The sequence below is a fragment of the Myodes glareolus genome, chromosome 11, assembly GCF_982192425.1.
Source record: "Myodes glareolus chromosome 11, mMyoGla1.1, whole genome shotgun sequence".
Classification (NCBI taxonomy): Eukaryota; Metazoa; Chordata; class Mammalia; order Rodentia; family Cricetidae; genus Myodes; species Myodes glareolus.
The window spans coordinates 27899183-27915437 of NC_142036.1; the positions used below are offsets into that span (position 1 = coordinate 27899183).

A 16255-nucleotide genomic window follows, 5' to 3' on the forward strand; every position below is an offset into this window, starting at 1 on the left:
CCACAGCCCACTTTTCTCTTGTCAACCTTTGTTACGGGAGTGTGGGCTGTGACCCCGGTGAAGGGGAGAAGAACCAGGAGTGATGTGGCTAAGGACGGCCGGAACCTCCAGTGGCCAAAAGTGGCAAGGCCTGCATGTCCCCTCAGAACCTCTAGAGAGGACTTATCTGTGATGACACAGTGATTTCAGCCCAGAGGCATGGGTTTGGGCATCTGGTCTGCAGAACTGTCAGAGAATGAATCTCCATATTTTAAGCCACCAAGTCTGTGGCAATTTGTTATAGCAGCCTTTAGTAATTGAACACAGTGGTCACATGGCTGGGAAATAATGACGTACGCTATTCATTCATCTGACGAACATTTACTGTAGAGCCGCTACACAGACAGGCGAGAGAGCAGTCACGCCCCTCCCTCTAGCACATGCAAATGTTTGAAATATGCATACTTTTTTTCCCAAGGAAATTTTAGACTCTGAACCATGTTGGGTGGAGAGGCATGTACTACAAATATTGAGACTCCTTGTCAATGTTAATACCGAAAGTTTCTTCCTGGGCCGAGTGACTCCTCTGCATAAAACCTCAAGGCAGCCTTGGCTAAGACAAGAAAAGCAACGGCATGAAGTGAAAGACTTGTCGTTTGCTTTTTTTTTTTTTTCCTATCATTGGACACTTGTTTTAGTAATACAGAGACATTGTAAATAGTGTATCAAGCAACATTTTTACACTTATATAAGTCTTTGGTAACTACTTTCTTAGGATAAAGTCCTAGAGATGGAATTGTGGGGTCCTGAGGCATAAGGAACATTTTTAAGAATTTAACCCTTGTTCAGGTGTCACATCCTGTTTCCACACAAACTCCTCTGTGTAGCCAATGCCCAGGTCACAGCTCTCAGCACAGGTGAAGACGGCAAGGATGCCCCAGTCCACACTTCTGCCCAGCCTGTCTGCCTTGAGGTAGTTCAGCAGCTGGGGCATGACCTGGAATTCAAACATCCTCTTGGCACCACAGGGGCAATCTGGAATATCTTTTTCATGAGGGATATTTTCACCAGAAATCCAGATGGGTTTACTACCTCTTCCATACCTGAGAATCTGTTCTGGTTCAAGGGCTATTTTGGATTTAAACTTTTGAAAAATGTGATCTTCCTTGGATTCATGCTTTGCCATGGAATCTAGTTCTTCCTCAGGTATTCTCCCCATGCTTTCTGTGACGTCAGAATAATCTTCCATTTCTACAGCCTCGGGTATAATCTCATCTTCTGCTTCTGTTACAATTTCAAATTCTGGAAACAGGAAGTTGTGATCTGGAATTGTCTGGTTTAAAGGATCTGACTGTACACAAGCTTGTTTGTGTCCCAGCCGCCAGTCCAGTGTCTGATGCTCCTTACTGCAGTAATGTGCCTGCTTGCTTTTTTGGAAGCAGAGATAGTGATCTGAATCGTGAATCTTACTGGCCCAGCTTTAGAGACCACGTATTTTCACAAGTGCTGGCAGGGCTCTTGGTATAAACCAGCTCCTAGTCAACCTACTAGGGAGACCGTGGGGGCAAAACACCCCAAATTCTTGCCCTCTTGGAGCATGAATTCTAGAAAACCGGACAGAAAGAAGACAAACCAGTTTTTGGCAACCAGGTGGCACCAATGGGGAGGCTTGAAGGACCATATTTTTATATGTTGGCTGCCAGGCGCTGAAGCCATAGAGGCCCATCCAAGGTCACGTAGTTCAGCAGACAAGCTGTCTCTGCCTAACAAAAGTCAAGAAATTTCTTGCTCCTTTCTTTGTAATTTGAAGGATACCTTATAGAGATGCTAATTCAGGCCTACGTGACAGCTAGCACACTCAGCAGACAGGTAGATGCGGACGTGACAAAAGGCCATTCACCTGGTTGCCTAGGTGACAGAATGCTGGTGCATTTTCCCGCCCAGTTTATGTATTGGTATAAAAGATGTCTGGAGAATAAACGCGGGAGATCTTCAGGAGGAAGAAGCCTGAGATGCCCTTTTCCGTAATAATGGTGTAAGCTGTGTCTGGTTATTCCTTGCGCCTCCGTACCAGTCCAGTTAGGGAAAATAGCTATCTGTGTTAGAGCCACACGGACTCTAACAGAGGTTAAGCAGACGAGGCTGGTGGTTGGGTTTGGGGACATCAGGAGCATTAATGGGGAGGTTAAGGGGATGATGCTGGTGGTGGGTTTTGGGGATGTGATTTCTTGGTGCAGTGGTCAGAGGTGCTCTGCTCACGTGAGCTGAGATCAGATGAAAAGAATGAACCATTCAAAATCCACAGGCCAAGAGAGTTCCAGGTGGAAGGAAAGCCAGTCAAAGGCTTGGTGAGAAGCAAGGGGCTGCCTGGGGGCCAGCAAGCGGCAAACTGGCTTTTAGCTGGCCAAGGCATTAGCAACCAGCAGAGGGAGGATGCCCCGGTGACAAAAGTGTTCTAGTGGTGACAGATGTTGGTCACATTCCCTAGAGCAAGGGGCAGTTGTCATCCTCAGCTGTGTTGGAGAAGGAAGATGCACACAGGTACACGTGAACACAAGCACACACATGTACTCACAGTGACAAAATGGACTAGCACAATCCAGAAATCACAACAGGACTGGAACTTTTAGGCCATTGGTAGGAAATACTGACCTGGCTTGATACAAGAGGTAGGCAGGCTAGGGTTAGGTGGGTGGATTTGTTGGATTTTTTTGGACTTTAGTTTTTGTACTGGGACTTCTGCACTCTTTCCAGTTTTCCTGTTACACATTGACAATATGACATTGCTAAAATTTTGGAATATGAGAGGTCAGATTCTTGGAGAAGGACGCAGAATGGGTCGGGTACCACTTCGCCATGGGCTGGCCTTAGACAGTCAGTCCCAGTGATCGAAAAGAGTGTGAAAAATGTTGGTCCCTGGAGGACCTGGACCAGCAGAAATGAGATTTCCAGGGCCCTGGCCCCCGAAATGCTGTTAGGATGCTTGTGCCCAGCAATTTGAAGGTAATAAAACTCTGATTCAATTCCACAAATGGAGACAACCGAGAGGCAGTGAAGGAAGGTAATAGACCACGCTTCAAGCAGAACAAGCCTGAGCTTGAGTCCCCCTCCTCCCCTTTCTCTGCCACCTTGAGAGCATTGTTCTTCCTGCCTTAGCATCTGTGGTGGGGTGAAGTGTAGTCCCAAACTCATGCCCACCCAGAACCTCAGGCCCTGACCCTATGTGGACCCATTTAGTTAAGATGAGGCCACGCTGGATTAAGGTAAGCCATTCATTTAGTTAAGATGAGGCCACGCTGGATTAAGGTAAGCCATTCATTCAATGGCTTGTGTCTCACACAAAGGAAGAGATTTAGATACAGAGCCCCAGACAGACACACAGGAAAGAGGAAAAACTGAAGAGACCGCAGCTAGGAGCCAAGCACGCTAACCAGTTTTCTGTCGCTATGACAAAATGCTCGAGAAAATCAATTGAAGAAAAAGGCCCACATCACACTCCAATGTCCCTTTCAATGGCAATCCAGTGACCTACCTTCCTTTCACTAAGTCCTAGTCACTAAAGGTTCTGGTGTCTCCCAACTGCACCACAGCCTGAGGGCCAGGCCTTTGTTTGGCACCTGGGCCTTTGGGTGAGGTATAAGAAGCTAAGGCAAGGCGTAGAGGGAACAACCTCTCCTCACACTGTCAGTGTGCCCTGCTGACCTTCCTCTTGGAGTCCTAGCTTCCATGTCTCTGGGGGAAGACATGCTTTAGGCTACTCTGTTGTCCTAGTTGTCATTCTGTTGATGCGATGAAACACCATGTCTAAAAGCCACTTGGAGAGGAAAGGGTTAATTCGGCTCCCCCTCCCCCCCCATCCTAACCATGGTCTGTCAAGAAGGCAGGATGTGCTGGAGGGATGGCTCAGTGTTTAAAAACACTGGCTGCCCTTCCAGAGGTCCCAGCTTCCCTTCCCAACACTCACATGACAGCTCATTCCAGTTCCGGGGGATCCAGTTTCCTCTTTTGGCCTCAGTGGGTCCTGCATGCTTGTGGTACACAGACATACATGCAGGCAAAATACCAGTAAACAGAAAAATAATAAAATAGAAATAACTTTTGAAAAGAGAAAAGAAAGAAAAGAAAAGAAAAGAAAAGATAAAACATCTAGCCAGAGGTGGTGGTACACGTGTCTAATCCCGGCACTCTGGAACCAGAGGCAGGTGGATTTATAATTTTAAGATCAGTCTGGTCTACACAGTGAGTTCCAGAACAGCCAGGGCTACACGGAAAAACCCTGCCTTGAAAAACCGATAAATAATAATAAATGTATTATTCTTCTTGTTGTTTTGATATGAATTACTATCATTGTATGAATACAAAATGGGCTTAGTTAGAGATTAGTACTGTGTGAGGAATAAAGGTTCAGGAAGGAATAGAGGGGAGGGAGAATAGAGACTGTAAGCTGTGGAGCACATGCACGTACACGTGCGTGTGCGTGCGTGTGTGTGTGTGTGTGTGTGTGTGTGTGTACCACACACATATGAGGGCCAGAGGTCAATCTCAAGTGTCATTCCTCAAGTACAAGAGTACAACCCTCTTTTTCTAGAGACAGGATCTTTTGGTGGCCTAGAACTTGTCAATTTGTCTCGACAGGGTCTAGAGTCCTAGAGATCCACATGACTCCGCTCTCTCAATGCTGGGATGACAAATAGATGTTAGCACATCTGGATTTTACATCTAAGTTCTGGGTATTGAACTAAGACCTTTATGCTTGCACAGCAGGCGTTTTTACTGCCTGAGCTATCTCATTAGCCCCATGAGCTATTTCTAAGTAAAATGATTAGGGGAAAGGGGGTTCTCTGGAAAGGTGGCTCGTGGATGAGGACCTAGAAAATCAAGTGGGGGCCGCTATGGATGTCAGCCTTCTGAGTGTTATCGCTTTGGTTGTTACTATGAAACAGGTGGGTGTAATATACGATGTGTTTCAGTCCGTTCTTTGCACACAAAGAATGTTGTGGTTCTCCCCAAGTCTCCCGAGAAAGGAGATGAGTATTATGGTATGTCCCCACCAAAACGTAGGGTTTGGTCCTCAGTGTGGCAGAGCTGAGAGGTGGTGCCATTTTTAGGAGAAAAATGACTCATGGGGACTCCACCATCATGAGAATTGATACTTCTCACCAAAGTGAGTTAACTGTGATAAGAATGGCTTCTATGAGGTCAGCTCAACCACCTCCACTGTCTCTTGCCACAAGATCTCTGTTCACATCCCCTTTCCCACTCCCTCCTCTGTTCCCCCTGAGGCCATCACCAGTGCCACACTCCTGTATCTCCAGCATGGGTGTTTAATAAACGGCTTCCTTCTGTAAAGTATCCAGCCCACGGTATTTTGTTACAGCAACAGAAAACTAAGACAGTACTGACACCTCATAATTGAAGACAAACAGCCAAGGCAGTTTGCCTGCATCCAAAAGGTTTCCTGGGATTACAAACGTGGGCTCTTAGGCCGATGTAAAGGATGTGGGAGTCCTCTCTGTGTGCTGTGATTACAGTTAAAGAATAAAGAAACTGCTTTGAACCTATAGCAGGACAGAACTTAGCTAGGCAGGGAAAACTAAGCTGAATGCTGGGAGAAAGAAGGGCAGAGTCAGAGAGAAAGCCATAGAGCCATGGCCAGAGTCAGATACGCCGAAACTTTGCTGGTAAGCCACTGCCACGTGGCAATACACAGATTAATAGAAATGGGCTAAATTAATATGTAAGAGTTAGCCAATAAGAAGCTAGAGCTAATAGGCCAAGCAGTGATTTAGATAATATGGTTTCTGTGTAATTATTTTGGGTCTAAGCTAGCCAGGTGGCCAGGAACCAACAAGCAGCCTCCCACTACAAAGGAGTGATGAACTGGGCTAGTAAATGGTGCGGTTAGATGCTTAGCTGAATTTTGTTGTTGTTAATATTTTATATGTCAGTGCTAGAGAGAGGGCTCAGCAGTTACAAGTGCATGCAGCTCTTGCAGAGGGTGTGGGTTCTATTCCTAACACCCATCTTACACAGCTTGAGCTTCAACTTCAGGGAGATCTGATACCACTGACCTCCGAGGACATCTGCCTTCACATGCACATGCGTGTGCACACACACACACATGTTAGTACAATTTAAAATAATAACAGCTAATCTTAAAAAGATAGGCTCTGGGTCGTGTTTCCAGATTTCCTGTTAAGCAACCATCCACTGATGGTGAGCCACTATTCCTATTTGGGTCTGTGAGCAGTACTGACCAAGGGCAGACTGAAGCCCCGCCCCCTGCTCCCCTACCCCACTGTAGCGCAGCATCCTGACACAATCGCTATGAAGAACAGATGAGGTGGTCCATGTGATAATCCTACCCCACACTGCCCCAACCTCACCACAGGAGCCTAGCAGATGCTCCTTGATTCTGAGAAGCATGGGGAAGAACCCAGGAGAAGTGGGAGAGCTTGGGGAATTTATTCCCCCGACTTCCATCCAAGGAACGTTGCTGCAGAGTTCAGAAGTGCTACTTTGGGAGACAGTTTCTCAGAGGAACCTGGAGAAGGAAACCCAATACCACCAAGAGCGCCTGGCATCGCCGTTCTGCTCAGCAGCCTTCCTCCATCTTGGAGTGGATCCCCAGGTGTCTGACTGTCGGAAAGTCAGCAAGCTTTCCCGAGCCCTGGGTTACTCATGCAAACAGAGAGTGCGATGGCCCACCTCTTTTGGTTGGGAGCTTAGATAAGGACAAATATTTATTAAGCACCATAGTGTGCCTGGTGTTAATTATATGAGTTGGGCGCATGGGTTGAACCAACTCACATACCCTTGCCCTAGAAGAGTATATTACAAGCCGAAGTTAGTGTAGGGAAGGGCAAGTGACAAGAGTCTGGCCGACTTTTTGTGTCTGTTTCAGGAGAAGCCTCTCCAAGGACTGAAAGGTGCAAATGAGCCAGCGTTCACTACTGCAATAAATATGCAGGTTATTGAACAATTGACTTCTTTATGACACTGATTTTTGCTCTGCAAAAATAAAACAAGATTTATCATGAACTCAGACTTATTCTCAAAGAGACTGTTTTCTGACCCATGCTTGTTTATGTTTTAACTCTTGTTTATTATTATCTTCTCTGTGAATGAAATAGTTGCAGGCCCACAAGCGTGGTGTATTTCATTCGTGTAAGAAAAAACAAAACAGTCAAGCACCCCCATCACTTCTGGGTACCTATTACAGGCCCTTACTAAATATCAAAGCCCTTGTTTCCTAATTATATATCAAAGAAGTGATGCTATGATTATAATCTTTGTTTGTCTATTTGTTTGCTTTGAGACAGGGTCTCACCATGTAGCCCTGGATGGCCAGGAATTCGCTAGAGAGATCAAGCTGTCTTAGCCTCCTGAGTGCTAGGGTTAAAGGCATACACCGTCTTGACCAGTACAGTTTAAATCTTAAATGCCCCTCACAGGCCTGTGTTTGGATGCTCAGTGTCTTAGGGCTTTTATTGCTGTGAAGAGACACCATGGCCACAGCAACTCTTATAAAGGAAAATCCTTTCATTGGTGTGGCTTACATTTCCAGAGGTTTAATCCATTCTCATCATAGCGGGACACAGCAGTATGCAGGTAGATAAGGTGCTGAAGTAGTAGCTGAGGGTTCTACATCTTGTAAGTGCCAGGAACTGACCTGTTTTACTGGGAGTGGCTTGAGCACATATGACCTCAAAGCCCGCCTCCACAGTGACACACTTGCTCCAACAAGACCACACCCACTTCAACAAGGCCACACCTCCTAACAGTGTCACTCTCTTTGGGGGCCATTTTCTTTCAAACCACCAAACTTGGTCTCCAACTGATGGTGGTATCTCGAGAGAGCCTGAAACTCTGGAGAGGTCAGATCTAGAAGGAAGTAGGTTTCTGGGAGCCAGTCCTTAGGGGTATATAATAGCTGGCCACTTTCCGCTGCTTTCTGCTTCTTGCCAGCTATGACATAAACAGTTCTTCTCTGTCACATACTCCTGCCTTCCAGTGCTCAAGTGCACAAGGCCAAGAAGTCACAAGCTGAACTCTTGAAAGCACAAGCCAAAGCCCTTCGCTATTTTTTTAATCTGTCAAGTTTTGCTTGCAGTAATGCAATAACACTGATATGGAAAGTAGGCGCTGAGACTCAGGGTTACTGCTTTGACTAACGTTGACCACATGGGTCTCTAGCCTTTGCAACTGATTTAGATTTATGAGAGGTATTTGGGAGTTTGACCATGCAGTCTTGGGAAGCCCCAAAATGCTGTAACCAGAACTGCATGGACAGTTCTTGTGGGAGCTCAGAAGTCAATATGCCAGAAGAAATGCAGACAAAAAAGACCTCTCATGAGGTTTCAGATGGCAACAAAGACCTGTGGTCATGGCACCGGTCATTTGTATTACATTCTGGCAGAGAATTTGACTGTAGTTTGCCGGTGTCCCGCAATGCTGAATAAAGCTGAAATCAAAAGAAAAATGGACCCCAATTTGGCAGACGAACTTCAAGACAGTCTAACATGCAGTCTGTGACATGCTTAGCATCATGTGTGTTTAGTCAGGTTTGCAGTGAGAATTGGAAGTTAGAAGAAAGATGCCTCGAGGGAATGCCAGGGACTTGGCAAGATCCTGCCCATCACAGGCTCCCCGGTGTAAAATGTCAAACTTGTTTCAAATATTTTCCTTTGCACGAAAGAGAGATTCCCAGGTAACCAACTCCCAGAAGGGTCATTGTAATGATGCGTTTCTCCGGGTTCAGCTACCCAGACGCAGAAGCTGCAGCAACTGTGGTCCACAAAGCCCTGGATATTGCTCAACCTGACAATCGAACTTGGCATCAGCCAGTTGATGGTTTGGTTTTGTAGATGTGCAGAGTGCAAGAGTTACAAGGTGCAAGTCATAGAAGTGTCTACCAAGATTCTAGAGGAGAAGTCCGTGAGGCTAGGCCATGTGTAGCAGGGTTGAATCCCTGCAGGGAGCCTCTGAGAGAATGATGCATGAAGCCCCAATAAAGACCTCAGGATACTGAAAAGGTCAAGAGTGCAGAATGTCTTGTGAGGAATCTATGAGCCATAAATGGAAGCAGCGATGTTCAGCAGAGAGCAAGGCCACAAAGGTAGGGAACTTCAAAGTGTAGTGGTTTGAGTGAGAAATGTCCCCCACAGGATCTGGCATTTGAATATCTGGTTCCCAGTTGGTGGCACTGTTTGGGGAGACTTAGGAGGTGTGGCCCTGTTGAAGGAAGTATGTCACCAGAGGTGGGCTTTGAAAGGATAACGACCCATACCATTTCCAGTTAGTCTGCTCTGTGCTTGGCATCAAGGTAATGCTGCCATTTCACCAGCAACTCCCATACCTCCACATCCTGTGGCATTGGGATTGTTAGTGTTTTTGCACTTGGCCTGTCTAACAGAGCTGTCTCGGATGTTTTTCTCTTGTGATTCCCTGATTAGATCTGATGTGTGGTTTCTCATATGCTGGTATGCCATCTAAATATCTTCTCTGATGAGCTGTTTTGGTTGTGTGGCCCTTTTTAATTGGGTCCTTTGCATTCTTCTTCTTAAATTATACATTTTCTTTGCAGGTGGTTTGACAGTCCTTTATCAGACATGTCTTTTGCAAAATGCTTTCTTTTCATTTGTGACTCGTGTTATCATTCCCCTGACAGTAACTCTCCCAGGAAAAGTTTTTAGTTTTAATGAAGCCCAATGTACCAGTTCTTTCTTTGTTGGAACATGCCTTTGATTTGTTCCCAAAACATTAGCACCAAACCAAGGTTATCTGCGTTTTATCCACCAAGGCGTCTTAGGGTTCCTAATACTGACATAAAACGCCATGACCAAAGCAACCTGGGAAGGCAAGGATTTATTTGGCTTATATATCCTAAATCATGGTTCAGAGGGGACTCAAACTGGAAGGAACCTGGAGGTAGAAGCTGATGCAGAAGCCATGGAGGAGTGCTGCTTCTTGGCTTGCTCTTTGTGACTTGCTCAGCCTGCTTTCTCATAGATCTCAGGATCACCAGTCCCCACCCACAGTTGCCTGGGCCATCCTTCATTAATCACTAATTAAGAAACTAATTAAGTCCAGTAGGCCTGTCTGCTTACAACCTGGTCTTGTGAAGGCATTTTCTCAATTGAAGTTCCCTCCTCTCAGATGACCAAAGCTTGTGTCAGGTTGGTATAAAACTCACTAGCATACTAAGATTTTATAGTTTCTCACTTTTGTGCTTTAATCTGTGGCCCATTTTGAATTAATTTTCATGAAGAAGAGAGTACAATCTGTGTCTCGACTCCATTTATCTTCCAATGTCCCATTATTCAAGGGCCATTTTGTAAAGAGTTTTCTTCCTCCATTGTGTGGTCCTTACTGTTGTCAAGGACTGGTTGATTATAATGAAGTGAATCATTTTTTGGCAACATATTGTAAAGATCAGATTGCACTTGTTCATTGCTGATCTTCAGGAGAACAGTTAATTCTTGTATTAACTTTGTGTCCTGCCACCTACTGTAGTCACTTATTAGTTCCTGGAAGGTTTTACATTTTGTTTTCCAATCCCTTTGAATTTTCTACATAGACAATGAAGCCATCAATGAGTAAAGCCTGTCTATTTCTTCCTTCCTTCCCCATTGGGGTGCCCCTTATTTTTTCCTAGTCTTCCTGAATCTGACAGGACTTTCAGTATGACATTTAAAAGGAGGGATATGAAGGAGTGCCCATAATCTTGTGAGAAAATTTCTGGTTTCTCAGCATTGAGAATGGTGCCGTTAATACCTGTACATTTTTTTTTTTTTTTTTTTTTTAGCTGTTCTGACCAAGTAAAGAAAGCACTCTGGTGTGGGAAGTCCTTCTGTCTATATGTTGCTTTTATTGGTTAATGAATAAAGAATCTGCATTGGCCTGTGATAGGGCAGTGTAGAGCTAGGTGGGGTTGGAGGAACTAAACTGAATGCTGGGAGAAAGAAGGTAGAGTCAGGAGAAGTCATGTAGCTGCCGGAGGAGAAAGATGCAGAGCTACCAGCCGGAACCTTGCTGGTAGGCCATGAGCCTTGTGGTAAAATATAAAATAATAGAAATAGGTTAATTCAAGATATAAGAGTAAGCTAGAAATATGCATAAGCTAATAGGCCAAGCAGTGTTGTAAATAATATAGTTTAGGTGTGATTATTTCTGGGAGTCTGTGCGGCCAAGACAAACAAGTGGCCTCCAATGGCACTCTGTTTCTAATGAACTGAGTTACCACTATGAGCAGTGTGGGATTTTGCCAAATGCTTATTTCAAATGTGTGTGTAAGAGACATGTGTAAGTGCCTGCCGAGTCTAGAAGAAGGCATTGGATTCCATGAAGCTGGAGTCACAGACAGTTGCGAGTTGCCCAGCGTGGGTGCTAGGAACCAAACTCTGGTCCTCTGGAGGAGCAGAAGTGCTCTTCAACATTGAGTCATCCCTCCATCCCTCGCCTTGTCTGAATCTATCAAGATTATCACATGATTTATCCTTTTTGATATGCTAATGTGATGGACTACAGTAATTAATTTTATGTTGAACCAACCAGCCTTGGAGACTCAGGATCTAAGTTTCATTTGGTTGTGGCATGTTATTCTTTTAAAGTGATGTTAGATTAGACTTGTTAATATTTAGTTGAAGATTTTGAATCTGTGTTCATGAGTGCTATTGGTGTATCCTTCTTTTTTTGATAATGTCTTGGTTTTGTTTTGGTATTAAGGTGATGCTGAAATTACAGAACGAGTTTGGAAGTGGTCCCTGTGCTTCTATATTGAGAGACATAGTAAAAGAAAAGCTGGCATAATTTCCTCCAGTTTTATAGAATTTGCAAGTGAGTCATTCGGGCTTGGCTCAATCTGTTTTGAACCATGGTAATTCAACTGTTTAAATAAGCCTTATTAAATGACTTGTTTCTTTTTATGTGATTCTGACAGACTATTGTTTAAGGAATTAGTCCAGCTAACCTATATTACAAACTTTATTGGTACAGAATTATTTACATTATTGTCCTGCTATCCTTTCAATGTCTGTGGGATCTGTAGTGATGTCATTTTTCAATTCTGATATAAGGAAATTGCACGTTCTCTCTTTTTCTTAGTTAAACTGGCTGGAGGCTGGTCAGTTTTATGGCTCTTTTCAGAGAACACGCATTTGAAGTCATTTACTTTCTCTATTGATTTCTACGCTAATTTCTTTCTTGTTTTTCTTTTTTTCTCCGTACTTCAGGTTTAATTTTTCTCCTCCTTCTAGTTTTCAGAGGTGGAAATACAAGTTCTTGATTTTTGGATCTCTCTTCTTTCCTAATATATCTACTAAGTGCAAAAAATTCCCATACAAGCTCTGTTTTTACTACTCAGATGTTTGGTAAAGTCTGTTTCCATTTTCATCACATTAACTGCATTTTATTTTTGACATTTCCTCTTGGAGCCCCATGTTCTTTAGTAGAGTCTTGCTTAATCGCCATGGAATTTTGAAATTGTAAGTTAAGTGTAGTTTTTCCTGTTTTCCTCTAGGATATTTTCTTACCTTTGACCTTCTATAGTTGGAAAGTGAGAAGCTCATGTCACTGGAGAGAGCTCTTTTACAGCCTGGGCTGTTTCTTTTACTTTGTGTTGGCAATTATTCTGCCTGACTTTCCTTGAGAGTCCTGGATTTGTCTACAGGTCCTACTATATATATATATATATATATATATATATATATATATATATATATATATATATATATATATGTTACACGCTTCTTAGTTACCCACAGTTCTTGGAATTTTGCTCTGTTTGTTTTTTTGTATGTTTGTATGCTTGTTTATTTTGTTTTGTTTTATTTTCAGTTTTTGAGATTTCTATGGCTATGCATATGTTTTATGGTAACTATGGAGTACATTCCAGGACTTCTTTTTTTATTGTTTTTATTGAGCTACACATTTTTCTCTGCTCCTCTCCCTTTCTCTAACCTCCTCTTCTGCCCTCTCCCATGATCCCCACACTCCCAATTTACTCAGGAGATCTTGCCTTTTTCTACTTACCACATGGATTAGATCTATGTCTATGTCTCTTAGCATCCTCATTGCTGTCTAGGTTCTCTGGGATTGTGAATTGTAGGCTGGCTTTTCTTTCCTTTATGTCTAAAAGCCACTTATGAGTGAGTACATATTATATTTGTCTTTCTGGATCTGGATAACATCAACCAATATGATGTTTTCTATATCCATCCATTTGCCTAAAAATTTCAAGATGTCACTATTTTTTCTGCTATGTAGTATTCAATTGTGTAAATGTACCACATCTTATTTTTACAGGTAGAAGAATTTTTTAAATTATTTCTCTATTTGTTCCTGTATTCCTCTTCTTCTTTTTAATTGATTTTATTGAGCTATACATTTTTCTCAGCTCCCTTCACTTCTTCTCCCCTCCCCTTGAATCCTCTCCTGTAGTCCCCATGCTCCCAATTTACTCAGGAGATCTTATTTTTCTTCTCCTTCCCATGTAGATTAGATCCATGTATGTCTCTCTTAGGGTCCTCATTGTTGTCTAATACCACTTTTGAGTACATATCCAAAGGATGCTCAATCATGCCATAAGGACATGTGCTCAACTATGTTCATAGCAGCTTTGTTTGTCATACCCAGAACCTGAAAACAACCTAAATGCTCCTCAACTGAAGAATGGAAAAAGAAAATGTGGTATATTTACAAATGAAGTACTACACAGCAGAAAAAAATAACGACATCTTGAAATTTGCCGGCAAATGGATAGATCTAGAAAACATCATATTGAGTGAGGGAACCCAGACCCAGAAAGACACTTATCATATGTACTCACTCATAAGTGGTTTTTAAACATAAAGCAAAGAAAACCAGCCCACAAATCACAATCCCAGAGCACCACTTCTTCTTTAGCCATTCTTCAGTCAAGAGGCATTTAGGTTGTTTCCAGGTTCTGGCTATGACAAATAATACTGCTATGAACATAATTGAACACATGTCTTTGTGGTATGATTGAGCATCCTTTGGGTATATACCCAAAAGTGGTATTGTTGGGTCTTGAGGTAGGTTGTTTCCTAATTTTCTGAGAAATCACCATACTGATTTCCAAAGTTGCTCTACCAGTTTGCACTTCCACCAGCAATGGAGGAATATTCCCTTTACCCCACAACCTCTCCAGATAATTAGTGGTTTTGATCTTGGCCATTCTTATAGGTATAAGATGGAATCTCAGAGTTATTTTGATTTGCACTTTTCTGGTGGCTAAGGATGTTGGGCATTTCGTTAAGTGTCTTTCAGCCATTTTAGATTCCTCTGTTGAGAGTTCTCTGTTTAGGTCTGTATTCCATTTTTTTTATTGGATTATGTGTTCTTTTGGTGACCAATTATTTGAGTTCTTTGCATATTTTGGAGATCAGACCTCTGTCTGATGTGGAGTTAGTGAAGATCTTTTCCCATTCTGTACGTTGTCATTTTGTCTTGTTGATAGTGTCCTTTGCTTTACAGATGTTTTTCAGTTTCAGGAGGTCCCATTTATTAATTGTTTCTCTCAGTGTCTGTGCTTCTGGGGTTATATTTAGGAAGTGGTCTCCTGTGCCAATGTGATCAAGTGTACTTCCCACTTTCTCTTCTATAAGGTTCAATGTGGCTGACTTTAGGTTGAGGTCTTTTATCCATTTGGATTTGAGTTTTGTGCATGATGATAGATATGGGTCTATTTTCATTCTTCTCCATGTTGATATCCAGTTATGCCAACACCACTTGTTAAATATGCTTTCTTTTTTCCATTTGGTATTTTTAGCTTCTTTGTCAAAAATTTGGCATTTGAAAGTGTGTGGATTAATACCCAGGTCTTCTATTCGGTTCCATTGGTCCTCCTCTCTGTTTTTATGCCAATACCAGGCTGTTTTCAGTACTGTAGCTCTGTAGTAGAGTTTGAAGTCAGGGATTGTGATACCACCAGAAGTTCCTTTAATGTACAGGATTGTTTTGTCTATCCTGGGTTTTTGGCTTTTCCATATGAAGTTGATTATTGTTCTTTCAATGCCTGTGAAGAATTTTGCTGGGATTTTGATGGGAATTACATTGAATCTTTAGATTTCCTTTGGTAAGATTGCCATTTTTACTATGTCAATTCTACCTACCCAAGAGCATAGAAGATCTTTCCATTTTCTGGTGTCTTCTTCAATTTCTTTCTTCAAAGACTTAAATTTCTTGTCATACAGGTCTTTCACTTGTTTGGTTAACAAAATTGACAAAACCTTTATCCAAACTAACCAAAAGACAGAGAGAGAATATCCAAATTAACAAAATTAGAAATGGAAAGGGGACATAACAACAGACATGGATGAAATGCAGAGAATCATCAGGTCATACTTCGAAAACCTTTACTCCACAACATTGGAAAACTGAAAGGAAATGGACAATTTTCTGGATAAATATCATTTACCAAAATCAAATCAAGACCAGATAAAAAAATTAAATGACCTATAACTGCTAAAGAAATAGAAACAGTCATCAAAAGTCTCCCAACCAGAAAAAGGCCAGGACAAGATAGTTTCAGCACAGAATTCTACAAGATTTTCAAGGAAGAACTAATACCAATACTCCTCAAATTATTCCACACAATAGAAACAGAAGGAACATTGCCAAACTCTTTTTATGAGTCTACAATTACCCTGATACTCAAACCATACAAAGACATTACTAAGAAAGAATTACAGACTAATCTCACTCATGAACATTATACAAAACAACTCAGTAAAATACTGGCAAACAGAATTCAAGAACACATCAGAAAAATCATCCACCATGACCAAGTAGGCTTCATCCCAGAGAAGCAGGGATGGTTCAACATAGGAAAATCTGTCAATGTAATCCATCATATAAACAAAGTGGAAAAAAAAGACCGCATGATCATCTCATTAGATGCTGAAAAAGCCTTCAACAAAATGCAACATCCCTTCATGATAAAGGTTTTGGAGAGAGTAGGGAAACAAGGAACATACTTAAACTTAATAAAGGAAATATACAGTAAACCAACAGCTAACATCAAACTAAATGGAGAAAACCTCAAAGTGATCTCACTAAAATCAGGAGCAAGTCAAAGTTGTCCACTCTCTCCAAATCTATTCAAGATAGTACTTGAGGTCCTAGCTAGGGCAATAAGACAACAAAAGGAGATCAAGATGATACAAATCAGAAAAGAAGAAGTCAAACTCTCACCATTTGCCAATGATATGATAGTTTACATAAGTGACACCAGAAATTCTACGAAGAAATTTCT

The 16255-nt window shown here is 42.3% G+C and overlaps 1 pseudogene; it reads right to left on the bottom strand.

Moving 5' to 3' along the window:
• Positions 1 to 697: 697 nt before the first annotated feature.
• Positions 698 to 2837, bottom strand: LOC148120468 (uS5 assembly chaperone PDCD2 pseudogene; annotated as a pseudogene).
• Positions 2838 to 16255: the final 13418 nt, after the last annotated feature.